The 6,000-nt window shown below is 41.7% G+C and overlaps 1 protein-coding gene across 1 annotated transcript in view; it reads left to right on the top strand.

Annotated features, from left to right (window-relative positions):
- Positions 1–280: 280 nt before the first annotated feature.
- DTNA (dystrobrevin alpha) overlaps positions 281–6,000 on the top strand; it is a 484,963-nt gene continuing 479,243 nt past the window's right edge. Inside the window, exons 1-2 of the mRNA XM_078153434.1 lie at positions 281–554; positions 1,215–1,360. The gene's annotated coding sequence lies outside the window, so the exon portion shown is untranslated. The remainder of the gene's footprint in view (positions 555–1,214; positions 1,361–6,000) is intronic.

The raw sequence follows: 6,000 nt of genomic DNA, 5'->3' as shown, positions 1-6,000 counted from the left end.
TGTGTGGTTAAACTATAAAGAAAATAAACAAAGCCAATAAATCACCCCTTGAAAGAGAAAAATCTCCATTCTGAAGGCTTTTCCCAGTGAAGAGAGTGAACACTGCATTTCCCTAGAGAGATATTTAGGTCCAAGAGAGAAGATAGTGCATGCAGGGTATGTATGTGTATGTGTGCGCGGGCAGGGAGGAGGGGGGATGAGGAGGATGAGATCATAGTTTCAGGATCCTCAGGAAACCCTGGTACTGGCAGCAGCCAGCCTCTGCTGTGCCCACATGACCCACAACTCCGGGAGCAGCCCCGGCACTTCTGACATTATTAAATAATAAGAAAGAGGATCCTTCCCCAACCTCACACTTATGCACACTCGCGCGCACACACACACAGGTATACATACACACGTTCACAAGTGGACACCTTCTAAGAGTTTGGAGAGTGTCGAGGACTGACTGAGCTCAGCAAGCCGGTTCCTCGGAAGGTGTGTGGAAAAGCTTTTTTTCTTCCCCCCTCGGATGACAGCTCTGGAGGCAGCGCGGTGGTGAGGGGAGCCAAAGGGTGAGGACCAGTGGGTGGGGGTGGGGTGGGAGGGGAGGGGTATGTATGTGTGTATGTGAATGTGTAGCCGAGTGGGCGTAAAGCCCGGGCTGAGCCGGTGCACGCTGCCCCCGGCTCGCCGTAGAGAGGCTCTGTGAATCGGGAGGTGCTCATGACGTGCATTACACAGCTGCGCAGGGACCGCAGCAGCAGCAGCAGCAGCAGCAGCAGCAGCAGCCGCTGACACCACCTCCGGGAGAAAAGGAGGAGGTGGGGGTGGAGGTGGTGGAAAGGGGGCACTGAGGCAGGAGGAAGGGCAGTGCAAAAGGAGGCAAAGTAAATAGTGGAAAGAGCTAACTGGGGATGGGAAGGAGGACCATGGGGGAGGAGAAGGGGAGGCTTACAACCCCCCATGCCCAAACACCCACTTCGCAGGGCTTCCCCACCTGTGCCGCTGGCTTTTAGCCGGAGCAAGTCCCAAGCATGTGCCAGGAGCCGCAGCCTCTGCGGTGCAGCATCCCCCACCCCCTGCTCCCCGGGCCGGTAGCGGGCAGCAGCAGCGTGGGGAGCGGCGGCAGCGCGAGGCGGGCTCTCCCTGGAGCTCCCGGACTCCGCACTAGGTTGGCTTCGGTAGGGACTGCTGCATGATGATGACCTTACAGGGTGTGCATTACCTCACAGGTAAATATCAGCTGATCAGCGCCCAGTGGCAGCAGCGAGCACCCAGACAGCCCTCCCAGCAGCAGCGGCGGCGGCGGCAGCGGCGGCAGCGGCGGCAGTGGCATCGGCCACCGCCGAGAGAGGCAGCCAAGGGAGCAGCTCTGGAGGTAGCGAGCGATTCCTTTCCTCATCCTTGTTATTACTGTTCTGGCGTCTCTCCTTCGTCTAGGCTAGGAGGGAGGGAGAGCCGCTTGGGAGTCGGGGTCCCCAAGCCCCCACAAAGGGATGCTCCTCACTTGGGGAAACTGACTGAGGAATATTTACCAGGAAATACTGGATGGGTTTATTTCCCTGGAAGCTGTGGCTCCCAACGTTTCAGGGCACCGCGGTGTCAAGGCAAATGGCTAAGAGGGCAAAGGTGGGGGTTGGGGGTCGCCGGGGTTTTCCGTTTCTAAATCCTGTTGCCCACTTCAGAGTTTTCTGTTGAAGGGAGGGAGGGAGAAAAAAAAGAGGGAAAGCAATATTTATATTGGTTCATTCTTATTTTCTGAGTGGAAGATAGAGAGATGTCTTTCAAAAGACCCAAAGCAGAGGGAGATGACTGGCCAGGAGAAGGAGGGGCTTCCTCACTGACATCTTCGTTTCTGCTTAAGTGCTACTTGCCTGGGACAAGGTAATAAAGCACCTCTCGTTTCAGCAAAGCTTTGCTGGAGACGTCACAGTAGAACTCCAAGGAGAGGTTGTAGGTCTTCTTCACTTAACAGTCAAGCATCGGTCTGGTGGAACCCGGGGTTTCTTTCATTGGTTTGTGCGCGTGCTGTTGGACTTTGTAGAAGTAAAGTTGTTCCCCTTGAATAGGTTTTTACAAGTACAAATGCCTGCTGCCTCTCATTACACTTGTTTGCCATTTCGCTTATAGAACTAGACATAATAAATGCAGGTGTCGTATACATCTGGACTTTCTTAGGCTACTGAAACATACTTTTCCTCAATACACGAGTTTTGTGCATGCGTTCTTAGTACTGAATAATTTAGTTGCATCATATAGTTCCGCTTGAAGACAGTATCATTAGTTTTAGTCAGGTTGTTCATAAAACTGCCACAGGGTCCATGCTTTCACATTTTAGCAGAGTTTTATGCAATTTTAAGTTATGCTGTAGTACTTAGGGGAAGGTGTTGAAACAACAGGTTATTATGAGGCAAACTACTGAACCAACACTTCAGAACTAATTTTAAAGTTCTTAAGTCACCAATCTGTTCTTGGCTTACGATTTGGCAGTCATTTTCTTCACAATGCAGCCTTACATATCTTTGGGTTTGGCTGTGTTTTGAAGCTGTTTTAATTATATTTAATCCAGTCACAGTGACAGGGGATTGGGTAGATTTTTAAAAAATCATTCTCTTTTATGATTTAAAACTTGGCTATGTATTTTTGTACATGTGTATATGTCTTATACCGCATTGTATAGATGTATTCGTAGCAATTTAGTTATGAGGAACAAAGTAATCTACAGCCTTTAGTTGTAAAAATACCTAAAAAGCCTTGGTAGTTTTAAATGTGCCATAATATAAAGTATTTAACAAGACATTTTTATATGACCAATTACTATTCAGCTGAGCATACCACGGAATCATGGTATTATCTGTTTAATTGATTAAATGTCTCCTCTAACCTTATTCATTTGCAAGGGATTCTTTCAAATAAATACAAATCTGCCTTTCCTCCAACTGTTTGAAACTATTTAAAAACCCACAATTTTAATGTGATTTCCTTACTCTAGATAAATGAACTTGATATAGATGTATCCAAACTTATGCCATGTAACTATAATTTTCGTAACCTGGATGGGTTAGCTGGATGGATTAGCTCAATTGGTTAGTGTAAATATCAGGGTGATAATTTTAAGTTCTATAAAGGGCATTGTTTTTTCCTTTTTAAAATGTAATAGAGTTAGCACTGGGTCTATAATCAAGGGTCCTGGGTTTGAAACCATATTCTGATGCTTACTACCTGTGTGACCTTGGACAAGTCACATCAATTCTCTGGGTCTCATTTCCTTTATTTCTATATTGAGAGTGATTCATTAGATGCCTTCTAAAACCTCTTCTAGCTCCAAATCCCATGAAACTTTGGACTTAAAACATGTTAAAATTCTTAGGAGTAAATCCTATGTAAAATGTGGGTATATTTGCTTAAAGTTATATTAAAGTTATTCATCATTATCACTGGTTTTAGAATCAAGAAGATATGAGGCGGAATCCTGCCTCAGACACTAACTGTACAACTCTTAGCAATTCTAACTTCTCTAAGTCCCAGTTTCCTCATCTGTAAAATGGGCATAATAATGGTACTTATCTGACAGAGCTGTTGTGAGGATCAAGGGAGATAATATATGGGAAAGCATTTTGCAAAACTTAAAGCATTCTATAAATGCTGTTATTATAAATATCAACAAAAAAGGGAAAAGGCTGTACTCACACTTCTGAGAAAAATATACAAACAGTAAAAAAAAAAAGATAGCAATTTGTCACCAATCCATCAATTGATAGCATTTCCTTTATAGTATAAATACTTTAAGGGTTAATTTTTTCAAAGTTTAGTGATTCTTACAAATTCCATATGTTCCCACAATAGTCATAACGAATCTATCACTATCTACAGGTACTTTTGATATTCAGAAATAAATAAATATTCGAGGCTTGTATAATAAATAATTTACCTTTATTATAACAGCAAAGTTTTAAGTATGTATATATGTATATGTGTGTGTGACCAAGGGCACAAAATCCATACATACTACCTTACATTTATCTTATTTTTTCAATTAACATGTATTTTCCAACCCTCTCACTTTCACAGATTTAAAAGAAAAAAAAGCTCTTGTAACAAATATTCATATTCAAACAAAATGCATTTCCATGTTGTCCATGTCCAGAAATGCATGTCTCCTTCAGCATCTTGAATCCATCACTTCTCTGTCAAGAGATGCCTTAGCTTAGATCATCATTAATCCTCTGGAATCATAATCAGTGTATTGATCAGAGGTCTTAGATCTTTCAAGTTTTTTTGTCCCTTAAAACACTTCTATTATTATTCTTCTGGTTCTTCTTATTTCCTTCTGTATTAGTTCATAGAGGTCTTCCCAGGTTTTCTAAACCATGAATTTCATCACTGATTATGGCACTCTGGTATTCCATTAAAATTATATACATGATTTGTCCAGTCATTCCCTAATCAATAGGCTCCCCCCTTGGTTTCCAGTCCTTTTGCTACTACAAAGAGCTGCCAAAAACACTAGACTGGGTTAGAGTCTTGACTCTGTTTCTAGCTGTTACCTAATGAAAATCTTTTGACCTCTCTGAGTTTCAGTTTCCTTATTTACAAAATGGACATAATACTACTTGTATTACCTACCTTAGAATGTTGTTGCTAATATCATTACTCCAAAGTTCTTTAATTTTATTGGTGCAAATATTCCTCCCATAAAGAAATATGGCAATCCCTCTATGGCTTAATAAATGCCTTTGAAAGTTGTGGTGACTAAAAAAATTTATCACCTGGTAGCCAACTTGGTGATAAGATCCTCTGAACTTAGCTAGGATGGTCCTTGGGAAGTCAACATCACCATCACCAGACCCAAAAACAAAGCCTCTTCAGCTTAGTAGAATTTTAAGTAGAGACTGAATTTTTCTAAAAAAAAAAGGGCTTGAGAACCCAGGGTTACCTCCATACCTGGATAAGACAATAACAGGGTAGGACTTTGGCTAAAAGGCTTAAATTAGATAATGTAGTTAAATCACTTTACAAACCATAACGCTATATATTTATTTGTAAGCTATTACTGTTTTAGTGGATGGGAAGTTCATTTTGTGTCAACAATGAGGTATGGCTATTTAAAAAAAATGAGCAACCAATACTACAAAGATTGCATTATGAAAGAATGAGTTGATAGTAGTTCTGTTATATTCTGTCCTGGCAAGACCATACCTGATTATTGTTCTGGACAAGATATTGGCGATGGGAAGCGTGTTTAGAGGAAGGTAATCAAAGCGGTGATAGGATTTGGAACCATAGCTAGAGAAGAAGACTCAGAAAGGACATGATAATTAGCTTCACACAATTGACAGGTTATCTTGTTGAAGAGGATTTAAGCTTGATCTGTTTTATCTTGATTTTAGGTCATTAAAAGGGGCCGGCAGTTGGGGGGCGGGGATGGAACATTCTAATGGTAACAGCTACCCAAAAGTGAAATCTGCTGTGTTGGGAGGAAATGAGTTCCTCATCACTGGAGGCCCTCAAATGGGCTGGATGAAATTACCTGTTCTGGTATGTGATAAAGTAGACAATCTCTAAGGTTTCATGAAGCTCCAAGAGTCTATGAATATGTAATGCTATGATCCCTAACTTCAGAAAGTTTTTATATTCCTTGAATCAACTTATTTAATTTTGGCATTAACCTTCCCTTAATGGCAACTTGTCATTCAGTGTTAGATATGGTTTATTTCTACCCTGCCTGTTAATAAGATCTCTCTTTTATTTCTTCCCTGTCGGACTTTAAAAGAAAACACAACTTTTTTCTCTCAGTTAAAAAGCTCCTCTTTGCCTTTCTCTGGCTGTACCTTCAGGTCAATAAATATAGACTACAAGCCACATTGTTGGAATACTTCATAAACTGGGAATGAACATGGGATGCTGGAATGGAAAGAGCAGGAATTCTCTTAATTATAAAGGTAGGAGGATGAGCTAAGCTTAGCAAACAGCAGAGAAAAACTGGTAAGAGAGTATAAATCAATCAAAAAGCACTTT

Source organism: Phascolarctos cinereus, unplaced genomic scaffold (genome assembly GCF_003287225.1).
Source record: "Phascolarctos cinereus isolate Bilbo 61053 unplaced genomic scaffold, phaCin_HiC Scaffold_4;HRSCAF=312, whole genome shotgun sequence".
Taxonomy (NCBI): domain Eukaryota; kingdom Metazoa; phylum Chordata; class Mammalia; order Diprotodontia; family Phascolarctidae; genus Phascolarctos; species Phascolarctos cinereus.
Note: the sequence above shows the minus strand (reverse complement) of the source record. Positions and strands in the feature narration are given on the sequence as shown.